The 27,731-nt window shown below is 36.7% G+C and overlaps 1 protein-coding gene and 1 non-coding gene across 3 annotated transcripts in view; one reads left to right on the top strand and one right to left on the bottom strand.

Moving 5' to 3' along the window:
• The window catches only part of UNC13C (unc-13 homolog C), a 666,761-nt gene that overhangs the window by 349,451 nt on the left and 289,579 nt on the right, over positions 1 to 27,731 (bottom strand). The window lies entirely within an intron of this gene.
• On the top strand, positions 19,792 to 19,864 carry TRNAC-ACA (transfer RNA cysteine (anticodon ACA)). The gene has a single exon. It is a non-coding gene; the product is annotated as a tRNA-Cys (tRNA).

Below are 27,731 nucleotides of genomic sequence, written 5' to 3'. Positions count from 1 at the left end.
GAGCATTCACTTATGGGAATTTGAACTGACCAAAAAAAAAAAAAAGAAAGAAAGAAAAAAACACCAGTGCTCAATACGTCCCTTTTGTTTAAGTTTTTCTGATGGTTTTCTACGTAGTAATCAGATGTTGTAGATCTGTTCTAGTACTGTGACAGATCAAAGAACCAAAGGACAAAGATACCCCAATCTTCTACGATACACCAGTTTTCCTGCCCCACCTTACAGCCCTACAATTGGATCATTAATACCTCAAAGCCCTTCATTCTCTTTTTATATCTAATGTTTCCTTCACAGGTACTCATTGCAGATAAACTTATTTTAATAGCTGTTTTAAGTATTATTTGACATTAAAGATGATAAAATATTAGTTATGTTAAAGTAATAAAAGTAAGAAATTTGCTCCTTTAGAAAAATTATTTGTGTCAGTTTTGCTATGAAAAGAGAGACAACTTACGGAGAGAAATCAGAAAATAGGAAGGTCTATATGATACCACTTATATGTGAAATCTAGAAAACAAACTAGAGAAGAACAAAATAGTGCTTACCAGGGACCTAGAAGGTGGGGAAATAGGAGAGATGATATTTAAAAGTACAAAATAGTAGTCCTAAAGATCTAATGCACAGTAAAATGAATACAAACAATGATATTATATTATACTCATCAAATCTGCCAAGAGACTAGATCTTAATAATACCCATGACAAGAAGGTAATGATAATCATCATATGTGATAGAGGAGCTAGTTAATGCTACGATGGCAACCACATTATAGTATACATGTATCAAATCAACCTGCTGTTCCTTAAATTTATATGCCAAATATAATTTTTAAAAAGCAACAGCATAAATAGAAAACAGAAGGATCAAATTACTGTCTCAAAAAATAGGAGAAACATAAATGAGTGTGAGTATAAGATTGTGTGTAATAAGGATAGTTTCTATTCACCAATTCCCTTGGTTCACCAAACATTTTTCCAGCTGAGACACTTTTTTCACTGTGTCTCTGAGGGCAAGGATGTCTTTTCCCTAGCCCTCTACCTGATGAACATCTACCTGCCTCTCAATACCTGATAAGATCACCTCTGTACGAAAATTCCCTAAGAAACATTTTTTCCAGTCCCTAGCACCTAGAGCAATTAGATATGAAAAAATTATTTACCAAAAATATAAGAAAATACCATTGGTCAGAGAATCATACTCTTCATATTATTGTTCTTTAACTATTACAAATGTGCATATTCCAATTAGTGGCTACTTGTATAGCTGAAAATTACCCATTTGCTTGAAGTCGGGAGAAAGATTCACTTTGGAAAAATGTTTGACATTTATTGGACATTGGATTCAAGGCATTATCTTTCTAAATCTGACTTTTCTTTAAGTGATGGCACGCATTTTCTTTTCTTAAACTAACTTGTCTGAAGATAAACTGCGTGTCAATGATCTGTAGGGCAGAAGATAGTCCAGTTCAGTGACTCAGTCATGTCTAACTCTTTGTGACTCCATGGACTGCAGCATGCCAGGCTTCCCTGTCCATAACCAACTCCCAGAGTTGAGTTGGTGATGCCATCCAACTATCTCATCCTCTGTCGTCCCCTTCTCCTCCCGCCCCCAATCCCTCCCAGCATCAGGGTCTTTCCAAGTGAGTTAGCTCTTCGCATCAGGTGGCCAAAGTATTGGAGTTTCAGCCTCAGCGTCAGTCCTTCCAATGAATATTCAGGACTGATTTCCTTTAGGATGGACTGGTGGATCTCCCTGCTGTCCAAGGGACTCTCAAGAGTCTTCTCCAACACCACAGTTCAAAAGCATCAATTATTTGCCGCTCAGCTTTCTTTATAGTCCAACTCTCACATCCATACATGACTACTGGAAAAACCAAAGCTTTGACTAGACGGACCTTTGTTGGCAAAGTAATGTCTCTGCTTTTGAATATGCTGTCTAGGTTAGTCATAAATTTTCTCCCAAGGAGCAAGTGTCTTTTAATTTCATGGCTGCAGTCACCATCTGCAGTGATTTTGGAGCCCAAAAAAGTAAAGTCTGACACTGTTTCTACTGTTTCCCCAACTATTTCCCATGAAGTGATGGGACCAGATGCCATGATCTTAGTTTTCTGAATGTTGAGTGTTAAACCAACTTTTTCTCTCTCCTCTTTCACTTTCATCAAGAGGCCCTTTAATTGTTTGCTTTATGTCATAAAGGTGGTGTCATCTGCATATCTGAGGTTATTATTATTTCTCCCAGCAATGTTGATTCCAGCTTGTGCTTCATCCAGCCCAGTGTTTCTCATGATATACTCTGCATATAAGTTAAATAAGCAGGGTGGCAATATACAGCCTTGACATACTCCTTTCCCTATCTGGACAGTCTGTTGTTCCATGTCCAGTTCTGTTGCTTCGTGACCTGCATACAGATTTCTCAGGAGGCAGTTCAGGTGGTTTGGTATTCCCATCTCTTGAAGAATTTTCCACAGTTTGTTGTGATGCACACAGTCAAAAGCTTTGGCATAGTCAATAAAGCAGAAATAGGTGTTTTTCTGGAATTCTCTTGCTTTTTCAATGATCCACCGGATGTTGGCAATTTGATCTCTGGTTCCTCTGTCTTTTCTAAATCCAGCTTGAACATCTGGAAGTTCACAGTTCACATATTGCTGAAGCCTGGGTTGGAGAATTTTGAGCATTACTTTACTAGCATGTGAGATGAGTGCAATTGTGCAGTAGTTTGAGCATTCTTTGGCATTGCCTTTCTTTGGGATTGGAACAAAAACTGACTTTTTCCAGTCCTGTGGCCGCTGCTGAGTTTTCCAAATTTGCTGGCATATTGAGTGCAGCACTTTCACAGCATCGTCTTTCAGGTTTTGAAATAGCTCAACTGGAATTCCATCACCTCCACTAGCTTTGTTCACAGTGATGCTTCTCCTTATTGCCAAATTCAGACTTAAATTGAAGAAAGTAGGGAAAACCTGAAGATCATTCAGGTATGACCTAAATCAATCCCTTACTATTACACAGTGGAAGTGACAAATAGATTCAAGGGATTAGATCTGATAGACAAAGTGTCTGAAGAACTATGGAGAGAGGTTCCTGACATTGTATAGAAGGCAGGGATCAACACCATCCCCAAGAAAAAGAAATGCAAAAAAGCAAAATGGCTGTCTGAGGAAGCCTTACAAATAGCTGTGAAAAGAAGGGAAGCAAAAAGCAAAGGAGAAAAGGAAAGATATACCCATTTGAATGCAGAGTTCCAAAGAATAGCAAGGAGAGATAAGAAAGCTTTCCTTAGTGATCAATGCAAAGAAATTGAGGAAAACAATAGAATGGGAAAGACTAGAGATCTCTTCAAGAAAATTAGAGATACTAAGGGAACATTTCATGCAAAGATGGACACAATAAAGGACAGAAATTGTATGGCCCTAACAGAAGCGGAAGATATTAAGAAGAAGCGGCAAGAATAAGAAGTACTATACAAAAAAGATCCCCATGACCCAGATAATGACAATGGTATGATCACTCACCTAGGGCAAAAGATAATGTAACTGTAACGAACCGGAACAGTATATGTTTCCATTGCTTTACTGTCTTATTCTACCTCTGATATCCCAAGGTCTATGCTTTATATGGTAAGTTGTCCTTTTTATCTTACTTTCAAGCCAGTGTTCATAGGCGTAATGGAGTAATAACAACCAACTTGAAAAAAAGATCTGCCTGATTTAAATTCCATTTGAGCCATTTACTAGCAATATGGTTTTAGGCAAGTTACATGATCCCATTGGGCTTTCAAGGCCAATCTATAAAACTATTATAGAACATCAATAATAATCTTTTAACATGATTAAATATATTAAAAAACACAGAATTATGCTTGGCACTTAGAAGGCTTTAACTATACTAGCTAACGAATACAGCTAACTACATAATTCAAACATATATTTTGCTTTAATAGCAAAGGACCAGTTACTGCAAATTTCTAAAATAGGGAAAATTTTAGTTAGCCTAATCATCAAAACACTGAAAATTAAATACTTGATGTATACTGATATAGTAAAATTTTATTCAACTGCTAAAACAATGTTTTAGATGAAAATTTTTATCAGAGGACTCTCTTCTTTTTCCATTGATCTATATGTCTGTCTTTATGAGAGTACCACAGTATTTCAATAACAGTAGCCACCCAGTCATGTCCAACTCTTTGGTGACTCCACGGACTGTAGCCCACCAGGATCCTCTGTCCATGAGATTACCAAGGCAAGAATACCAGAGTGAGTTGCTATTTCCTTCTCCAGGGGATCTTCCCAAACCAGGGAGTGAACCCATGTCTCCATGTCTTCTGCACTGAAGGTGGATTCTTTACCACTGAGCCACTAGGGAACTGAATTTTTTTTTTTCTCCTTAACAAAATTTTAAGTGTAAGGTACAGTATTGTTGGGTATAAATACACAGTTTATAGCAGATCCTCAAACTTCTCTTGCTTAATTGAAATTCTGTGCCTATTGATTAGTAAACTCCCATTTCTCACTCTCTCTAGCCTCCAAAACCATCATTTTGGTCTATGATTCTGTTACTATTACTATTTCAAACATCTCATAAAAGTAGAATAATGCAGTATTTGTCTTTTTGTAACTAGCATAACATCTTTAAAGTTCATCCTTATTAACACATATTGTCGAATTTCCTTCTTTTGTAAGGATGAATAATATCACATTGTATGTACATATCACATTTTCATTATTCATTCACCTGTTGTGGGACAGTGAGGTTGTTTCCACATCTTGGCTATTGTGAATAACACTGAACGTGGAAGTACTAATAATTCCTTGAGATTCTGATTTCAATTCTTTTGGATATATGCCCAGAAACCAGATTGCTGGATTATATGCTAGTTTTATTTTCAAATTTTTGAGTAAACTCCATACTGTTTTCCATAGCAGCTGCACCATTTTGCATTCCCACCAACAGTGGAAAGGTTCACACAAGGGGGAAAAGATGGATAGGAACTGAAACCACAGAGGAAAGTCCCATCCAGCAGGAGACTGAAACATGGAAGAGACCCCGGCATTATGCTGATGCTCTGTAAGGCAGAGAGGGAAGGAAAAAACATACTCTGGCTTCTCCCATTCTCCCACCTTTGATCTTACGGCAATGCTTTCTCATAGCGAAATCTACTCGGCAGGAAATCTGGCCTTCAGAGTTCAGTTCCCTGACATAAAGAGCATACCAAAGACATTTCAGGGAATAAAAGGTATAGCTAACAGGTAAATGACCAGCATATACGCCAAACTCATGTAGAAAACGCCATAAAGAAATATGTTACTTAATTCGAAGTATTTTTTTGCTTCTCTCTAGCACTGCTTTTAGCATTGGCTTGTCCTTCCCTGACAGCTCTTAACATTTGCACTGTCATAGATAAAACTCCTTAGTGCTAAAAGCATTTTTTTAAGAGTATTTCATTTAATTTCCTTATTTGAGGGAAGGAAACTGATAGAGAATAATACATATTTTTTGTAATAACACAATGAGTGATTTGGAAAGAAAATTATGAGTACAAAAGTGCTTTGAAAAGATAACAGTGCTTTAAAATATGAACCATTTTATTATCATTAATATTATATAGCCACTCTGTATACACATATGGATGCTTTAAAACTTTAAAAAAAATATTGTGTTTTCACAAAGATGGAACATCCCTCTACCAATTTCCACTGCAATAAGAACAATTTATATCACACTGTATTCAGGGCCCTACTTCACTCATTGAATGTTACTGTCAATATTTTAATGGAATTATATTGTTAATGTTAGTTTTTAACCTTTAAAAGGTTTGATACTTGATGTATATAATTGTATTTAATTTTACAAATGCTCCACACGCCATTTAGAATCTTTATAAATTATGTCCATCCTGACATATACACATGTACATCATTCTTTTTAATGATTATATGATATATTCAATTATATGATGTATCCTAGTTGAATTCATCCCCTATTGTAGATAGTAGGTGGCTATTTAGGTGGCTTCCAATATACTACCACAGTGCTACTGTAAAAATATTCTAATCTGAGAAATCAGTAAAAGTGGATTTTTTAGCTTGGAAATTATGTCACCTACACATATCTGTATATCTGCTTGCAAAACAGGAGACCCAGGTTCAATCCCTGGGTTGGGAAGAAGGCTCAGAGAAGGGAATGGCTATCCACTCCAGTATTCTTGCCTAGAGAATTCCACGGACAGAGGAGCCTGGTGGGCTACAGTCCATGCGGTTTCAAAGAGTTGGACATGACTGAGCAACTAACACATACACACATTACTAAAATATTCTGCAGAAAGCACATATGTGTTTATACTTATACCTGTTTCTCTATGTGATCATTAGTATTGAATACTATCACTTTTTAATCTTTGCTAATCAGAAAATTTAAATATACTCTCTCATAATGACTTTTAGGGAGCACATCTTTTATATATGAATGACATATGTATATACAACATGTGTACAATATTGTCCTCTTTCCCACACCAGTTCAATTAAAAAGGAGGAGAAAAAAAAAAAAAACTAATGAAAAATTCCCTCCTCCAAAGAGACCTTTAAAGAGCTTATGATTATTTTTTGCCAGAGACAAAGGGTTAAATTAAATAGCCAGAATTTGTCCCTGGCAAGAGAAAGAATCAGTCAGCATGAATTTTTATAGGCACTTAAGTAAACTTTTTCTTAAATTCTCCCCTTCACTCTTTGCTAGAAAAGAACAACTGTTATTCTCTAGAGGAACTCTGGAGCAATAACTGGAAAGTCAGCAGCAAACTGAAGTTATACCAACTGCCTGATCAGACCTTATCTAAATACCACACTTGAAGCAGAAGCAGTGATCATAAAGGTAAATACTATTAACTAATATCCCTCTCAATCCAAACATCAGCAACACAGCAAAAGTGCACAGGCCTGTGGAAGACCTGCAGGCCTGTGGAAGACTGCACAAATGACCAAGGCATTGCTTAAAAAAAGAAGAAGAAGAAGAAATTTAGGAAAGGCTGCCTTCCAATTGACTTTTCCACTTAAATCTAAGCTCAACCAATTATCGGGAATACGACATTCGAGCTTAAGAACTTGCAAATAGTAATGCTGGGAATCAGACCTCTCCTTCTTTTGCTGGATGTTATGGAAAATACAAAGAGATGCAATTCAAAGAGAAAAGAAATAGCACATTGCTGAAGCCACTCGACAGCACCTGTGTTATGTTGACTCTCGTCCTCATTATAATAACAACCTTTCATCATTAAAATATAAACTCAAATGTCTTGAAAATTAGATTTGGATCTACTTAATTATGAACATTTAGCCAAAAATTTACATTAAAAAACATACATTTGAATATTTTCAGACTCTCGAAAGGATCCAGTTAAATCAACCATGTGAGCGTGCATGCATGTGCATGCTCATGCTCAGTCATATCTGACTCTTTGTGACCCAGTGGACTGTGGCTTGCCAGGCACCTCAGTCCATGGAATTTTCCAAGCAAGAATAGTGGAGTGGATTGCCATTTCCTTCGCCAGGCGGGTCTCCCTGACCCAGGGATTGAACACATGTCTTCTGAGTCTCCTGCACTGGCAGGCAGATTCTTTACTACTGGGTCACCTGGGAAATGAATCAACTGCAAACATAGCTTAAGTCAAAAAAAAGTATAAAAAACACTATACTCCAGATGATATAAATGTATAACTTATTATTCAGATAGAATTAATTTCAAAAGAAGATATTACTGTAGGCTGAACCATATGAAATTATAATTTTTATAGGTCAAAAAAATTATCAGCAATTTAATGTGGCTTGATCTAGCCATAACTACTAGCACCATATAAAAAAATCTTGTTTATGTCCTAATTGAAAATCCAGTTTGTACTTGGCAAGTACAAGAAACTCTATGAGATTAAAAAATGAGTGCATTTATAAAACCTAGTCTGATCATTAATCAAGATACTGAAGAAATTAGTGATGGTGGTATGAAAAGGCAAATAAAGAAAAGCACTAAATAACAATGATATTGAAGATTTACTAAATTGAAGTCACTGGAGAATGGCACTGATCCTAAATAAAATATTTGAAGAGATAATAGCTGAAAGCTTCCTTAATATGGGAAAGGAAAGAGTCAACCAAGTCCAGGAAGTACAGAGAGTCCCAGGAAGGATAAACCCGAGGAGGAATGCCTCAAGACACACAGTAATCAAACTGACAAAAATTAAAGGCAGGGATAAAATATTAAAAGCAACAATGGAAAAATGACAAGTAACTTTCAAGGGAACTCCCATCAGGCTATCAGCTGATTTCTCTACAGATACTCTACAAGCCAGAAGGGAATGGCATGATCTATGTAAAGGGATGAAAGGGAAGAACCTACAACCAAGAATACTCTACCCAGCAAGACCTGCATTCAGAAATTATGGAAAAATCAAAAGCTTCTCAGACAAGCAAAAGTTAAGAGAATTCAGCACTACCAAACCAGCTTTACAGCAAATGTTAAAGGAACTTCTCAAAGCAGGAAACATAAGAGAAGGTAAAGACCTACAGAAAATAAACCTTAAACAATTAAGAAAACAGTGATAGGATCAAATGAACCAACTAAAAGACACAGACTAGCTAGGTGGATGAAAATATGTGCAATGCACACACTTCCAATGTCCACATAACTCTGCTTGACCCCCCTCCCCCAAATTGTATGTAGTCTATACTGTTATGGAAATCATGTTCCCATTATGGCTTGCAATTATAATTATTTTTTTATTTTTTGTCTGCCTACAGATTGTCAAAACTGATAAACATCTTTCACTATTGTGATTATGTAACTATGACTCACTTAATACCACTGTATCATGATTGGTCAACAGAAAAATAAGAGAACTCTATATCACAAAAATTACAATAGAAAAACCTGTAATCACTTTGTAAAATCCAGATGCATATCAGAATTATGCTGGAATGTTTTGAAAAATACAAAATACCCAGGTATTTCTTTTTCTCCAGAGTTCCAAATATGTTCCTAGTGAGTAGCTATCTTTAAAAACAACTGGACTAAACAATGGCCCTTTACTTTTATCTAGTTTGTTTCACTTTTTCTATTTCATATTCAGTGATCCCATTTAATTAGGTTTATGGTTACCACTTTCCCCACCTATTTTATTTTTTTTATTTAAATTTATTTATTTTAATTGGAGGCTAATTACTTTACAATATTGTATTGATTTTGCCATACATCAACATGAATCCGCCACGGGTATATACATGTTCCCCATCATGAACCCTCCTCCCACCTCCCTCCCCATACCATCCCTCTGGTTTATCCCAGTGCACCAGCCCCAAGCATCCTGTATCCTGCATCAAACCTGGACTGGTGATTCGTTTCTTATATGATATTATACATGTTTCAATGCCATTTTCCCAAATCATCCCACCCTCGCCCTCTCCCACAGAGTCCAAAAGACTGTTCTATACATCTGTGTCTCTTTTGCTGTCTCACATACAGGGTTCTCATTACCATCTTTCTAAATTCCATATATATGCATTAGTATACTGTATTGTGTTTTTCTTTCTGGCTTGCTTCACTCTGTATAATAGGCTCCAGTTTCATCCACCTCATTAGAACCGATTCAAATGTGTTCTTCTTAATGGATGAGTAATACTCCATTGTGTATATGTACCACAGCTTTCTTATCCATGCATCAGCTGATGGACATCTAGGTTGCTTCCAGGTCCTGGCTATTATAAACAGTGCTGCGATGAACATTGGGGTACATGTGTCTCTTTCAATTCTAGTTTCCTCAGTGTGTATGCCCAGCAGTGGGATTGTTGGGTCATAAGGCAGTTCTATTTCCAGTTTTTTAAGGAATCTCCACACTGTTCTCCATAGTGGCTGTACTAGTTTGCCTTCCACCAACAGTGTAAGAGGGTTCCCTTTTCTCCACAGCCTCTCCAGCATTTATTGCTTGTAGACTTTTGGATAGTAGCCATTCTGACTGGCATGAAATGGTACCTCATTGTGGTTTTGATTTGCATTTCTCTGATAATGAGTGATGTTGAGCATCTTTTCATGTGTTTGTTAGCCATCTGTACATCTTCTTTGGAGAAATGTCTATTTAGTTCTTTGGCCCATTTTTTGACTGGGTCGTTTATTTTTCTGAAATTGAGCTGCAGGAGTTGCTTGTATATTTTTGAGATTAGTCATTTGTCAGCTGCTTCATTTGCCATGATTTTCTCTCATTCTGAAGGCTGTCTTTTCACCTTGCTTATAGTTTCCTTTGTTGTGCAGAAGCTTTTAAGTTTAATTAGGTCCCATTTGTTTATTTTTGCTTTTATTTCCAATATTCTGGGAGGTGGGTCACAGAGGATCCTGCTGTGATTTATGTCAGAGTGTTTTGCCTATGTTCTCCTATAGGAGTTTTATAGTTTCTGGTCTTACATTTAGATCTTTAATCCATTTTGAGTTTATTTTTGAGTATGGTATTAGAAACTGTTCTAGTTTCATTCTTTTACAAGTGGTTGACCAATTTTCTCAGCACCACTTGTTAAAGAGATTGTCTTTAATCCACTGGATATTCTTGGCTCCTTTGTCAAAGATAAGGTGTCCATAGGTGCATGGATTTATCTCTGGGCTTTCTACTTTGTTCCATTGATCTATATCTCTATGTATTCTTGCCAGTACCATACTGCCTTGATGACTGTGCCTTTATAGTAGAGCCTGAAGTCAGGCAGGTTGATCCCTCCAGTTCCATTCTTCTTTCTCAAGATTGCTTTGGCTATTCGAGGTTTTTTGTATTTCCACACAAATTGTGAAATTATTTGCTCTAGCTCTGTGAAAAATACCGTTGGTAGCTTGCTAGGGATCACACTGAATCTGTAGATTGCTTTGGGTAGTATACTCATTTTCACTATTGATTCTTCCAATCCATGAACAGGATATATTTCTCCATCTATTAGTGTCCTCTTTGATTTCTTTCACCAGTTTTTTTATAGTTTTGTATATATAGGTCTTTTGTTTCTTTAGGTAGATATATTCCTAAGTATTTTATTCTTTTCATTGCAATGGTGAATGGAAATGTTTTCTTAATTTCTCTATTTTCTCATTAGTAGTGTATAGGAATGCAAGGGATTTCTGTGTGTTGATTTTAAATCCTGCAAGTTTACTATATTCATTGATTAACTCTAGTAATTTTATGGTGGAGTCTAGGGTTTTCTATGTAGAGGATCATTTCATCTGCAAACAGTGAGAATTTTACTTCTTTTCCAATCTGGATTCCTTTTATTTCTTTTTCTGCTCTGATTGCTGTGGTCAAAACTTCCAAAACTACGTTGAATAGTAGTGGTGAAACTGGGCACCCTTGTCTTATTCCTGACTTTAGGGGCAATGCTTTCAATGTTTCACCACTGAGGATAATGTTTGCTGTGGGTTTGTCATATATAGCTTTTATTATGTTGAGGTATGTTCCTTCTATTCCTGCTTGCTGGAGGGTTGTTTTTTTTTTTATCATAAATGGATGTTGAATTTTGTCAAAGGCTTTCCCTGCATCTATTGAGATAATCATATGGCTTTTATTTTTCAATCTGTTAATGTGGTGTATTACATTGATTGATTTGTAGATATTGAAGAATCCTTGCATCCCTGGGATAAAGCCCACTTGGTCATGGTGTATGATCTTTTTAATGTATTGTTGGATTCTGTTTGCTAGAATTTTGTTAAGGATTTTTGCATCTATGTTCATCAGTGATATTGGCCTGTAGTTTTCTTTTCTATTATATACATATTTTAGAAAACTTATGAATTTTTGCCTAACTAAAAAATTTGACATTTTTATTTCACTTGTTTTACTTAGTATGAATATAATGCTAGATTTTTAATTAAAAATATATATGCAACAAGCAATAAAGGTTTACTGTATAGCACATAGAAATATATTCAATTTCTTATAATAAGAAATAATAGAAAATAATTTCAAAAATAACATGTGTGTATATACAGCTGAATCACCTTGATGTGCATCTGAAACACTGTAAGTCAACTATACTTCAACAAAATATACATATTAAGAAAAAATATACAGTGTCTCATTTTTGAAGTAATTATCCCAATACATGAACTTAATTATTTTATTATATTAGTAAGGTTTCATAAAATAATAAATCTATAATATCAAAAAGGGTATTATATATCATTTTCTAATAAGAAATGCTAAATGTCCCCTCAGAGTTAGTGGCAATTTTCCATCCTGTTTTCTTAATTTTACCCTTACCCCTATCAAAACTGGGTCATAGTAAAAGCTCAAAATGTTATTCTACTGCTTATTTCAAGGCTTTAAATAAGTTAAAATACATCTGTCCCCTTTACTATCTCTTCAAATCCAACTGTAATCAAAAGTTACTAGGTAGAGACATAAAACTGAAAGTAAAAAACACATCATGAAGACAAGATGCATTGACAAGGGTTCCTTTGAAAGGAAAACACATACTGGTGATGCTAAAAAAGTAAATACCTGAATTCACCAAATAATGCTCAAGCTGCTGACACAGAGAAGAAAGACATATCTTTAGAATTTCTTGGGAAAATTAACATTGAAGGGAGAGGAAGGAGGGAAAATTAAGGGTGAAACAATAGTGCAAATAAACAATTATGTCTATAAATACTTAAAAGACATGTTATAAACATTTATAGACACACTCATTGGTAAGAAATTCACTGTAGAAGTTATCATTTGGAAATAACCATTAAGCAGATTTTTAGGCTTACTGTATACTCAACATTATTTTAGGAGATCCTCACAATCAAATAACTCAATACCTAGGTTGGAAAACAACACTGACATTTATATAAAACAGGCATGAAAATCATTAAAGACTGTATCAAAAGTGCTCTAAAGTGTAGTATAACTAACAAGGAAACCTGTCACTGCAAGTGGACTTGCTAAGATGGCACATTGCTTTAATTTTGAGTAATGACTTTTTATACAGAAATCAATGACTAGCTATGAAAATTTTATAACATTATTATGTACCAATTAGATCTTCTAGAAGGCCTGAGTAAGAGAGTCAAGCAATCAGGGGGCGAAAAAGGTAGAATCTCTGCTTTTGGCTCTACTACTTATAACTTCAAGAATACAAGCAAGAACTATACAAAAAAGATCTTAATGACCCAGATAACCACAATAGTGTGATCACTCACCACTTGAGAAAACTATTTCTTTCTTGAAAGTATATGCCCATTTGAGGAGTTACTCATAAGCTTTCATAGCTGCTCTGTTTATAGTAGCTAAAGACAGAAAAAAAACCTCAAGCATTCATCAATATGTGACTAGATATATGAGTTTCATATGCATAGACTGAGATACTCTTGTATGGAAAGAAATGTACTATACTGGTATATACATTGAACTTAGGTAGATCTCAAAATAATTAGGCTGAGTGAAAGAATTCAGGAAAAAATAAGAGCATTTGCAGTATAAATCCATTTATATAAAATTATAAAAATGAAAATGAATTATATAAGACATCAAATCATTGGTTGGCCAGGGGAGAAGGTTTCAATAAAGGGAAATAATAGGGGAAAGTTATGGGAAAGAAGTCCAGGAAAATTTTTGGAGGTGATGGATGTTTCAGTTATATTGATTGTGGTGGTGTGGTTACATGAATGAAAACAGATGCCAAAACCTAATAAATTATACATTTGAAATATATGCAGTTACTTGTATGTCAGTTATATCTCAAGGGGTTGTACCACTTTATTTTCTCAATGTCAATAAAGTAATTCCAGTTCCTCCACATCCTGGCTAATACTTGCCCATACTAGCATGAAGGTCTATAAGAAACAACAGGAAATGTACTTTTATAAAGTTCTTACACTGTGTGTGAACTGGTATATTATCACTGGTAGACTGACTGTAATAAAGATATATACTATATTCAATACCCATTTATGATTAAGAAAAAAAAAAAAACTCTCCAGAAAGTGGGCATAGAGGGAACATACCTCAACATAAGAAAGGCTATATAGGACAAACCCAAAGCAACATCATTCTCAATGATGAAACACTGAAAGCATTTCCTCTAAGATCAGGAATAAGATAAGGATGTTCATTCTCTCCACTTTTATTGAATGTAGCTTTGGAAGCCCTAGCCATAGCGATCACAGAAGAAAAATAAATTAAAGAAATCCAAATTGGAAAGGAAGTAGTAAAACTGCTGCTGTATGCAGTTTGAATTTTTATACATGATATGATACTACACATAGAAAATCCTAAAGACACTACCAGAAAACTACTAGAGCTCATCAGCAAATTTGGCAAAGTTTCAGGATACAAAATTAACACACAGGAATACCTTACATTTCTATACACTAACAACAAAGTATTAGAAACAGGAATTAAGGAACCAATTCCATTTGCCACTGCACCAGAAAGTATAAGATATTAGGGATAAACCTACATAAGGAGAGAAAAGACTTGTACTTAATGAAACAAAATACTGATGAAAGAAATCAAAGATGGCACAAACAGATGGAGAAATATACCATGTTCTTGGATTGAAAGAATCAGTATTGTTAAAATGACTGCACTACCCAAATGAATGCAATCCCTGTCAAATTGCCAACAGCATTTTTCACAGCATAAGAAAAAAAATTTATTTTGCATGGAAACACAAAATATCCTGAATAGCAAAAGCAATCTTGAGAAAGAAAAATGGAACTGGAAGAATCATGTGTTCTGACTTCAGACTATACTACAAAGCTACAGTAATCAAAACAGTATGATTCTGGTACAAAAACATACAGATAGATCAATGGAACAGGATACAAAAAGTCCAGAGATGAACCCACATATCTATGGTCACCTAATCTCTGACAAAGAAGGCAAGACTATACAATGAGGAACAGACAATCTCTTTAATAAGTGGTGCTGGGAAAATGAGACAGTTACAGGTAAAAGAATAAAATTAGAACTTTCTCAAACATCATACACAAAAATAGACTCAAAATTGGTTAACAATCTAAATGTAAGGCTATGACTGTAACCCAGCAGGCCGCTCTGTCCATGGAATTTTCCAGACAAGAAGAGTGGAGTTGCCATTTCCTCCTCCAGGAGATCTTCCTGACCCAGGGATCAAACCCACATCTCTTGTGTCTCCTGCATTAGCAGGTGGATTCTTAACCAACTGCACCACTTGGGAAACCTTAAGTCTAGATACTATACAACTCTTAAAGGAAAACAAAGGCAGAACACTCTCTGATAAAAATGGCAGGAAGACCTTTTTGATTCACCTACAGTAATGAAAATAAAACTAAAAATAAACAGATTGGACCTAATTAGATTTGTTGTTCATATTTATCTCAGTGTCTGTAGCACCTAAGAGAGCGACTCACACATAATGTTCATTGAATGAATTATTTTTCTAAAGATGGTTGGAGCTGATACTGACACACATAGAAATGCCTGAAAAGCTGGACTTAATATTGCAGGGTTCTAGGTCAGTAGAGAGCTACATGCTTCCAGTGTGGCTGCAGTTAGCCCAACCATGTGAATCTCATCTATCTGCCTTCAAAATTGTTGGTCCTCTTGTGGGACACATCCAAGGGATAAGCGGATGAATGAAATAGAGGTTGACTGGTTGTATTGCTTGAGTCTTGAAAATGGTATATAAATCCAGATGATTCCATCTGCCTTTAATAGATATATTCTATGTAGAGGGAATTGCTTCAATCCACAGGTTCAAATTAGTCACCAGGAGACCATGAAAAGGCAAAAAGACAGGAGACAGACAGATGAACTCCCCAGGTCAGGAGGTGCCCAATATGCTACTAGAGAAGAGTGGGAAAATAACTCCAGGAAGTATGAAAAGCTGGAGCGAAAGTGAAAACAAAGCCCAGTTGTGGATATGACTGGTGATGGAAGTAAAGTCTGATGTTGTAAAGAACAATATTGCATAGGAACCTGGAATGTTAGGTCCATGAATCAAGGTAAATTAGAAGTGGTCAAACAGGAGATGGCAAGAGTGAACGTCGATATTTCAGGAATCAGTGAACTAAAATGGACTGGAATGGGCGAATTTAATTCAGATAACCATTACATTTACTATTGTGGGCAAGAATCTGTTAGAAGAAATGGAATAGCCATCATAGTCAACAAGAGTCTGAAATGCAGTACTTCAGTGCAATCTCAAAAATGACAGAATGATCTCTGTTCATGTCCAAGACAAACCATTCAATCTCACAGTAATGCAAGTCTATGCCACAGCTAGTAATGCTGAAGAAGCTGAAGTTGGATTGTTCTATGAAGACCTACAAGAACTTTTAGAAGTAACAGCAAAAAAAGATGATGTTTTTATCAGAGGGGACTGTAATGCAAAAGCAGGAAGTCAAGAGGTACCTGGAGTAACAGGCAATATGGCCTTGGAGCACAAAATGAAGCAGGGAAAAGGCCAACAGAGTTTTGCCAAGAGAAAACACTGGTCATAGCAAACACCCTCTTCCAACAACACAAGAGAAGACTACACATGGATATCACCAGATGGTCAAAACCAAAACCAGATTAATTATATTCTTTGCAACCAAAGATGGAAAACCTCTATACAGTCAGCAAAAACAAGTCCAGGAGCTGACTGTGCTAAGATTATGAACTCCTTATTGCCAAATTTAGACTTATATTGAAGAAAATCGGGAAAAACACTAGAGCATTCAGGTATGACCTAAATCAAACCCTTATGATTATACAGTGGAAGTGAGAAATAGATTTAAGGAACTAGATCTGATAGACAGAGTGCCTGATGAACTACAGATGGAAGTTTATAACACTGTACAGGAGGTAGTGATCAAGACCTTTCCCAAGAAAAAGAAACTCAAGAAGGCAAAATGGTTGTCTGAGGAGGCCTTACAAAGAGCTGAGAAAAGAAGAGAAGCTAAAGACAACAGAGCAAAGGAAAGATATACTCATCTGAATGCAGAGTTCCAAAAATTAGCAAGGAGAGATAAGAAAGCCTTCCTCAGTTATCAATGCAAAGAAATAGAGGAAAACAATTGAATGGGAAAGACTAGAGATCTCTTCAAGAAAATCAGAGATACAAATGGAGCTTTTCATGCAAAAATGGGCACAATAAAGAACAGAAATGGTAAGGACATAAAACAAGCAGAAGCTATTAAGAAGAGGTGGCAAGAATACACAGTACAACTGTACAAAACAGATCTTCATGACCCAGACAATCATGATGGTGTGATCACTCACCTAGAGCCAGACATCCTGGGAATGTGAAATCAAGTGGGACTTGGGAAGTATCACTACAAACAAAGCTAGTGGAGGTAATGGAATTCCAGTTGAGCTATTTCAAGTCCTAAAAGATGATGTTGTGAAAATGATGCACTCAATAAGCCAGCAAATTTGGAAAACTCAGCAGTGGCCACAGCACTGGAAAAAGTCAGTTTTCATTCCAATCTCAAAAAAAGGCAATGCCAAAGATTGCTCAAACTACTGCACAATTGCACTCATCTCACATGCTAGCAAAGTAATGCTCAAAATTCTCCAAGCCAGGTTTCAACAGTACGTGAACCGTGAATTCTCAAATGTTCAAGCTTGGTTTAGAAAAGGCTGAGGAACCAGATATCAAATTGCTAACATTCACTGGATCATTGAAAAGGCAAGGAAGTTCCAGAAAAACATCTACTTATACTTTATTGACTATGCCAAAGCCTTTGACTGTGTGGATCAAAACTAACTGTGGAAAATTCTTAAAGAGATGGGAATACCAGACCTGCCTGCTGAGAAATCTGTATGCAGGTCAGGAAGCAACAGTTAGAACTAGACATGGAACAACAGACTGGTTCCAAATAGGAAAAGGAGTACGTCAAGGCTGTATATTGTCACCCTGCTTATTTAACTTATATGCAGAGTACATCATGAGAAACGCTAGGCTGGATGAAGCACAAGCTGGAATCAAGATTGCCAGAAGAAATATCAATGACCTCAGATACGCAGATGACACCACCCTTATGGCAGAAAGCAAAGAAGAATTAAGGAGCTTCTTGATGAAAGTGAAGCAGGAGAGTGAAAAAGCTGGCTTAAAACTCAACATTCTAAAAACAAAGATCATGGCATCTGGTCCCATCACTTCCTGGCAAATAGATGGGGAACCAGTGGAAAGAGTGACAGACTTTATTTTCTTGGGCTCCAAAATCACTGTAGATGGGGACTTCAGCCATGAAGTTAAAAGATGCTTGCTCCTTTGGAGAAAAGCTATGTATAATCTAGACAGTATATTAAAAACAGAGACGTTATTTGCCGACAAGGTCTGTCTAGTCAAAGCTATGGTTTTCCAGCAGTCATGTATGGATGTGAGAATTGGACTATAAAGAAAGCTGAGTGCTGAAGAATTGATGATTTTGAACTGTGGTGTTGGAGAAGACTTTTGAGAGCCCCTTGGACTGCAAGGAGATGAAATCAGTCAATCCTAAAGGAAATCAGTCCTGAACATTCATTGGAAGGACTGATGGACTGATGTTGAAGCTGAAGCTCGGATACTCTGGCCACCTGATGCGATAAACTGACTCATTGGAAAAGACCCTGATGTTGGGAAAGATTGAAGGCAGGAGGAGAAGGGGATGTCAAAATATGCGATGGTTGGATGGCATCACCGATTCCATGGACATGAGTTTTAGAAAGCTTCAGGAGTTGGTGATGGGCAGGGAAACCTGGTGTGCTGTAGTCCATGGGGTTGCAAAGAGTTGGACATGACTGAACTGACTGACTGAGTAGTGATCAGCAATGAGACCAGAGTACAGAGGAGTGAGAAAAGAAGGGAGAGAGGGCAAACAGACAGTAGGAGAACAGTGATAGACTGGGCAAAGCAAGACAGAGAGAGAGAAAGGGAAATAAGGGCAGAAATGGAGAGAGGGGGAAAATATACTAAAGGGCAGAGATGGAGAAAAACAGGCAAAGATGGACAAATGTCAGAGGAAGAAACAGAAAGAAACTAAGGTCACAATAATTTCTGTCCCTTTGGAGTTCTGCTGTTTGGCTTTTCTTGGATTCCTGCAAGGACACTCTGGGTCCATAATAACATTTGTTTCCTCCTGATCTCTTTTCTATGGGCCAGTTTAAATGTAGACCCTTTCTTCTCACCAAGAGGGATCTCTACAGAATAGCCCCCATTGTCCTGAGCTGGCTGTTTGCAATCCCCTACTCCCTAAATATTTGGGGCATTTTGTCTGAATTCTATTTGATCCTCACTATAAAACTAAATACTGCTGCTGCTACTGCTGCTAAGTCACTTCAGTCGTGTCCAACTCTGTGCAACCCCATAGACGGCAACCCACCAGGCTCCCCTGTCCCTGGGATTCTCCAGGCAAGAACACTGGAGTGGGTTGCCATTTCCTTCTCCAAGGCATGAAAGTGAAATTGAAAATGAAGTTGCTCAGTCGTGTTTAACACTCAGTGACCCCATGGACTGCAGCTTACCAGTCTCCTCCATAAATACATGGCCCCCTATATCTTAGCCTATAGAACATCACAGCAGTATCTCCAAGGATCTGTCCTGTTCTGAAATTTTACAGTTTGTTGACTATAAATCTATTCTTTTTGGTGGCTCTAAGCTCAATTCTAACCTCATTGAATTTCATCCAATCCTCTTTCTATACCTGCTCCTCGCCTTATTATCAAACCTCTAAGTTCTTGTACAAATCATTCAGGAAGTAGGTGCTATTCTATTGGCTCTGCTGTGTATAGATGGGTATTGGCTCAACCACATTTACCAAATGAAAGGAAATATTGGTTATAGGGCCTTCCCTGGTGGCTCAGACAGTAAAGCGTCTGCCTACAATGCAGGAGGACCCAGGTTCAATCCCTGGGTTGGGAAGATCTCCTGGAGAAGGAAATGGCAACCCACTCCAGTATTGTTGCCTGGAAAATTCCATGGACAGAGGAGCCTGGTAGGCTACAGTCCATGGAGTCACAAAAAGTCAGACACGACTGAGCAACTTCACTTTCTTTCTTTCTTTTCTATTGGTTATATATCCCCATGGTGCCACAATATAGACAATGATTAGTAAACAAATCTGTAACCCCATAAATTGTGACTAAGCTCCTTCTTGCTTTGGACAAATGTGGGACTATCTTTTTGACAAATGACTTTCTGATGCTGACACCATTGTTGCAAGCCAGCTCAGGAGACTGCAGAAATGCTCCCTTCCCACGTAGTCCAGAAGAGGCCTGCACTAGTAATCCAGGCAATACATCAAATCCCTGATTACATTCAGGCTGTCATTTTATAATATGAACCTACCATGCTCTAAAGACATTTTTTTTAATTGTAGTATTTAAATGCTATCTCCTATGGAGATTAGTTTATACTTAATTCATACTCAGCCCTGAGCTGAGCAGCACACGGCATGGTGGAGAGTCCTGGGCCTGAGGCACTCAGTGTGCCACTCCATCTGGGTTGCTGTTAATTGAACATAGGTGGCATGTGTTTTGAGGGCCAAGGCAATCATACCTCTATAAATAACAGCATTATGAGTTTCTGATACTTCTGGGTTAAAGGACCTTCTGTATAATGCTACTTCATAACAATAACTTTACTGAGTCAAGGAGGGGAATACTTTCTGTGCTCAATGGCCACTGTGAACAAACCTAGACACAATACAGAAACCTAGTGTATTGAAAAGCAGAGACATCACTTTGCCAACAAAGGTCTGTATAGTCAAAGCTATGGCTTTTCCAACTAGTCATGTATGAATGTAAGAGTTGGACCATAAAGAAAGCTGAGCGCCAAAGAATTGATGCTTTTGAATTGTGGGGCTGGAGAAGACTCTAGAGAGTCCACTGGACAGCAAGGAGATCAAACCAGTCCATCCTAAAGGAAATCAACTCTGAGTATTCATTGGAAGGATTGATATTGAAGCTAGAGCGCCAATACTTTGGCCACCTGATACAAAGAACAGACTCACTGGAAAAGACTCTGATGCTGGGAAAGACTGAAAGAAGAAGAAGGGGACAACAGAGAATGAGATGATTGAATGGCATCACAGATTCAATGGACATAAGTTTGAAAACCTCTGGGAGATAGTGAAGGACAAGGAAGCCTGGTGTGCTACAGTCCATGGGGTCATAAAGAGTCAGACATGACTGAGCGATTGAACAACAACAACCCACTGTGAACCTGAGATTCAAAGAGGTTGAGGCATTTCCTGGTGGTTAAGAAGCATGCTGAATCCAGAAGGGCTCTGGAACTTAGGTTTATAAACTTTAAGCCCAGAGAGGTTTCTTTTTTTTTAATATAATATGAAATTACTCAAGTCAGTACTTCCCATGGACCCAGTACAGTGCTTTGCATATAAGGAAATGGAAGTACAATTTAACTGATACCCCACTAAGCAAGTGGAGCTGATTGTTCAGACAATACATGAGTAGAATGTTTAAACACCACTGCCATGTCTATTCAACATCACCATGAATAAATGAGGGCATGTCCACACTCCTACCATAGGCATTGCATTGACTAGACTCTTTTTAAAATTAACTCTTTACTCTAGTGGTTAATACCAGCCAAAACAAGGTAGCCAATACATGCCTGCTACTGCCCCTCCAAGAGTGTGTCAGTGTGACATTTTGTTTTCATTTCCTATGTTAGCAAAAATGAGGCACCATGGATCAACTATAGGGTTCTCTAGAAATCACAGTATCAACATATAACATATAATCTAAGTCTCCTAACCACAAAATTTCTTATTCAGTAAAGGGGCAGACAGTACTGCCATTTTCTCGCTAGAATCCACTGGAGAGACTGACTGCTTTTCCTCTTGAGGGAATGGTTTATGATAAGCATAAACATTTCATTAACTGTAGCACAGCAAAATAAAATAAAATGTCATAATTAATTATGCAATGATCAAATACACAAATTACTAGGATCCAAGAGCAAAGATAATGAGCACCTTAGATTTACCTAACATTATCATTTTCAAAGTGTTTTTATATATATTAGCTTAATTAATGCTCATGTGATATTTTAAAAATTACACATTTACAACCCCTACTAACCCACATTTCTGCAAGGGCTTAATTGGTCATGCCTCTTTTCCCTGTAAACACTCTCCAGAGTGCCCCATTCTAGAATCACACATTCCATAGCTTTTGAAGATTAAAATTTCCAACTTCTCTTTTTAACCCACGGTAAGAGAGGTAGAATTAAAATTGAAATCACTTAGCATTAATCTCTTGAGGGCATCAAAGTGCCATTAGTGGGAGAACAATTAAGCTTTCAAGCAAAAAAAATTGAAAAATTACTTCATTTGCATTTTTGTCTTACCAGCTTGTGATTGCCTTGTTGGTTCAGGTCAACTGCATTTTTTCCAAAGGAAGAATTTAAATGTGGGTAAAAACAGACCTCTGTATTTCTACTTGTATCTTATTTTTTATTTCACAATAGGGGGCTCCTTTGTAGACTTGACTGTACTATAACCTGTCTAAGCTTTGATTTTTTCAACAATAAAATGAAGGAGTTGGATAAAACCATCTCTCAATATTTCATTCAATTTCAATTCTCAAAGTCTTATTTCAGCAGTACTTCCTTCCTACAGCACCTTGTTCATAAGACTAATCTTGGCCTCATTATTTAGACTGGAACTTTTTCAGTATTAAAGTATTACTGCTATGTTTGCTCCTTGGCACAAAGGATATGATGTCACTAATAATACAACTGCCATTTTGAATATGCTTAACAGGTAACAAAAGCTCTCTATACATTATCTCAAGAAATATATCAATCCTATGAAGTGTGTATTATCCCAGTTTTTCATACTAGAAAAGCTAAAGTTCAGAATTTAAACAAATTGCCCCAAATGCAAGCTAAAGTCACACCATTAATAAGCCATCCTATTTTCAGAACCTCAGGACACGTTTTTACACTCCAGTTCACAGGGCAGAACTGTCAGGTTGGCGGGAGGCATGGATGAGTTCATCTATGACATGTATGCATTTTTCAAAATCTGCACATAAATTCACCATGAACTCATTTCCTCCAGCCAAAGAAAGCCCCTTACAAAGAAAGATAAGTTTGTAATTTTCCATACCATTTTCATGGTAAATGAAAACATGCACAGGTAGATTCAAAATAGTATTTCTAGAACCAATGATACAGAACATCAATAATAAAAATGGAATCTTTGCGTTCAGGTAGCTGACAACAAAATTAATTACTGTTGAAAATTTAGACATTCATATTTTACATTCTAGAAGGAAAGAAACAAAATATTTGTGAGCACAGTTTCACTTACAGCTCATAAATATTAATGGAGAAGTGAAAATAAGCTAAATATGTATATATGTACAGCTGCTGCTAAGTCTCTTCAGTCGTGTCCGACTCTGCGACCCCATAGACGGCAGCCCACCAGGCTCCCCCGTCCCTGGGATTCTCCAGGCAAGAACACTGGAGTGGGTTGCCATTTCCTTCTCCAATATATGTACAACAGGGTACAATAAATTTAAATTTCCTCTTCCTTGAAAAGACGACTGCTTAAAAAATACATATATTGTTGTTGCCAGTATGTGGTGTCTCTTATCAAAAGGAAAACCAAGCATACAGTAAATTACATGAAAAACTGCCAATCAGCATATCAAAAACTCATATTTTAACTACCTACTTCAATATACTCAGCCCATGAACCATGAAGTTTTCTGACCTGTCCAGTGGGGACAAACACTATTCCTGACATGAATGAGCACTGGACGCTGTCATATCTAGTTCTTTTGGGTGGAACTGATCTTGATTTGGGGCAGTTTTCTCATTGCAGGTATGCATCATTACTCAGATGATTTGTCAAACGGGGCCCTTTGCAAGATCAGAAAACTAGACTATTTCGACTACAGCATTTCTGTAGTAATGTCTGTCTAATGCTGTCGACATAATACTACAGCATTAAGGATGCCTTATTTAAAAGGTTGGGGACTGCTGCTTTGTTTCATAGATTGCAATTAGCAACCTATGGATCACATATATCCAGATGCTGTACCCTGTTTCACATGTTCTGTGTTGGCTCTGACACTATCTTATTTTGTTCTGCTAACCAATTAAATTCAAAGTTCCAGACTTTCTATTCTAGTCAAGAAGGAGTAAGAGGGACTAGAGATACACTCTCATATTAAAAGTCAAAAAGTGAGCAAAATATTTGAAACATTATTTTTCAATATACTGAAGATTTGTCAACAGTGATTGCAACAAGACCAAAAAAAGAAAAAAATTAACAAGGTGAACCTCACCATTACTTCAGCTAACTTCCCTGAGGGAATTTCCAGGCCCCTGTGCAAAGACAGGAAAGCCAGGTGGAGTCCACTGGACTCTCTGAGTTAGAAAGACAGAGCTGAAAATCTGAGGAAACCAAAGCAGTTAGAAGTCACAGGGCATACTATCAAAAAGAAGAGAACTGAACTAAAAAAAAAACGAAAACAAAAACAACTTCCAATCTGCTACAGGCTCATCTTGAGCAATCAGTTGAGTAACAAGTGCATGCATGTGGTAAAACTACCCAAGGCCAGGTTAGAAGCCATCCTCAAAATGATTAGATGTCACAATGCCCAGCACTCACCAAGGCCAGAAGTAGTGCTTATGTCTACTGCACAGATAAGAAAAGTTTATCATTCATGAGTCAGTTGGCAGAGGATATGGCAAAGTCTTGCTTCAGCACTGAGGAGTAATTAGCCTGAAGTTGAGTGCTGTTTCATTTCCACTTAATAAATTTTGAAAGCAAGATCTGAAGAACTAAAGGGTTTCCATGTAACTTAACTACATCTAAGAACAGAGCTCAGGAATATTTAGAGGATGTTAAAAGTATTCAGCAACCAACAAGGTAATATTCACAAAGTCTGTTATTCAATTTAAACCATCAGGCACAGGAAATGGCAGAAAAACATGACACAAAACAAGGGGAAAACAATATCAATCAAAACTAACCAAGGATGGACACAGATGATAGAACTGGCAGTTAAGGGCATTAAAATAACTGTCATAATAAGTGCATGAATCAGAAAGTTAAGTACAGAAGGACAGTATCAGAGGAATGGGAAGACAAGCCACAGATAGGGAGAAAGTATTTTTAAGACATACATGTGATGAAAGTCTAGTATCCAAAATATTCAAGGAAATAATAAAATTCAATAATAATAAACAACTAGATTTAAAATTGGGCCAAAAACCTTGACACCTCATTAAAGAAAGTAACAAGGATGGCAAAAAAGCAAATTAAAAGATATCCCATAAAGTATGTCTTGAATGAAAATCATGGTATTAATCAAATAACAGCAAAGTATCACTACACACCCATCGGAACAACCAAAATTCAAAATGCAGAGAGGATATGGAGCAAGAACTATTACTGACTGCTGGTGAGAATGCAAAATGGTATATCCACTTTAGAAGACAGTTTGTCAGTTTTTTACTGAACTAAACATACTCTTATCATATGATCAAGCAATCATACTCCTTGGCATTTACTCTAAGGAGCAGAAAACTTATGACCACATAAAAACCTACATTATTTATAGCAGCTTTATTCACAATGGTTAAAACTTGGAAGTAACCAAGATTTTTCTTCAGTAGGTGAATGGATAAATTCAAGATAATATTATTCTAGTACATCAAGACAAATATTACTCAGTGCTAAAAAAGAAATGAGCTATCAAACCATGAAAAAAAAACACAGAACTTTAAATGTATATTAATAAATGAAAAAAAGTCAATCTGGAAAGGATACATATTGTATAACTCAAAATAATAGGACCTCCTAGAATAGGCAAAATTTTGGAGACAGTAAAAGATGACTGAGCGATTGAACTGAACTGAACTGAAAAGATCAGTAGTTGTCAAGAATTGGTGGAGTGAGGAGTAATGAACAGGCGATGAGCAGAGGATTTTTAAGGTGGTGAAAATAGTGTGTATGATACATAATGATGAATACTGTTATTATACATTCGTCCAAATATATAGAATATAAACACTATGAGAAATTTTATGTCTCCTATGAATTTTGAGTAATTATCTTCTGCTAACGTAGGTTTATCAATAGTAACAATACACCCACACTCTGTTGGGAGATGGTAATAATAGAGGGAGGCTATGCATGTGTAGGAGTAGAAGGCATTTTGGGAAATCCCTACATGGGCTCTTCAATTTTCCTATCAACTTCACCTCCTCCAAGTACATCTTAATTTTTAAAACAGTTAAGTAGAGTTGCTAAAGATGCAAAGACTCAATCTGAACTTCCTGATATGGAAACTAAAACATCTAAGATGAAAAATACAGTGGCTTGGATTAAGAGTAGATTAGACATTACAGAAGAAGTCACAGCAACAGAAATAATTCAAAGGAAAGCCAGAGAAAGGAAAGGGACTGGGCGGGGCGGGGGTTGGGTAGAGCATCCATGGTCTGTGGGACAACTTCAAGAGGCTTTATATATGTGTAAGTGAAACCTCCAGAAGACAGAAGCAGAAAGAATATTTGAAGAAATAATGGCCAAACTTTTTCCAAATTTAGAGTAAACTTCAGACTCATAGGCTCAAGTAGCTCAATAAACCCTAAGCACCAGAAAGACAAAGAAAATTAAACCATGGCACACCATAATCAATTGTACAGGTGAGTAAAGAAAACAAAACTTTAAAAGCAATCATGGGTGTGGGGGATAACATGTACAGAGGAACAAACAAGACAACAGATTTCTCATGAAAAATAAGAAAGCAGCAAAAACACAAAGACAATGGAACAATATTGTCCAAGTATATTTTTCAAAATGACATTTAGAATCAAACAATCATCTCAGTATGCAGTAAAAGCTTAGACAAAATGCAATACTGACTTCTGATCAAAACTCTTAGCCTACTGGAAGTAGAAGATTGCTGTCTTAAGTGGAAAAATGGCACCTACAAGTACACAGGTAATATCAGAGTTAATCAAGAAAGGAACTGCTTCCCTCTAATATCAAGAACAAAGCCAGGATGTCTGCTTTTATCATTTTTACTTGGCATTATACTGGAAATCTTAGCCAAGGGAATAAAGCAATCAAAACCATCCTAGGCTTCCCTTTTTATGGAAAAAGTGAAGTTGATTAAAACATACCCATGGAAATAATCAAAAGGTTCTAAAATATATAAAATAACTTTGAAAAAAGAAAAAGTTGGACAACTAGGACTACCTGATATTAAGACTTCACTTATTACAAAGTAAAGCTTTATGATATACTGTATGATATACTGTATATCAAGACTGTATGATATACTGTATAACATAGGAAACTCTACTTAATGCTAATGACTTACATGGGAAAAGAAGTGTTGATATATGTATATGTATATGTATAACTGATTCACTTTGCTGGTTTTGAACTTTCAGATTTTCAGTTTCTCCTACAAAATGAAGCTCTAGCTGCACTGCACCTACAAGACTGCATGGCAAGGAGATGTTTCTTGCTCGTGAGTTACTTGCTCTCAAGTTTGCAACAGTGCCTTTCCCTCTCCTTTATGGTCCTTACCCTGCTTTATTCACTTACTTGACTGCCTTAGGAATAAGAATTTTTGACTATGAATCAGTTTCTTATCTTCTGTTAACAAACAAAGAGATAGTAAAATTGTTTTTCTCAGTAGTTTGAAGGGAGAAGTCACAGAAAGCTTGTAACACTCTCACTGGTACCCTCTGTTATTGAGTCCCAACTCATTTTCCACACTCTTTTCTTAATACT

Source organism: Capricornis sumatraensis, chromosome 2 (assembly GCF_032405125.1).
Source record: "Capricornis sumatraensis isolate serow.1 chromosome 2, serow.2, whole genome shotgun sequence".
Classification (NCBI taxonomy): Eukaryota; Metazoa; Chordata; class Mammalia; order Artiodactyla; family Bovidae; genus Capricornis; species Capricornis sumatraensis.
The sequence above is the reverse complement of the archived record's forward strand: the minus strand, read 5'-3'. Positions and strand labels throughout refer to the sequence as shown.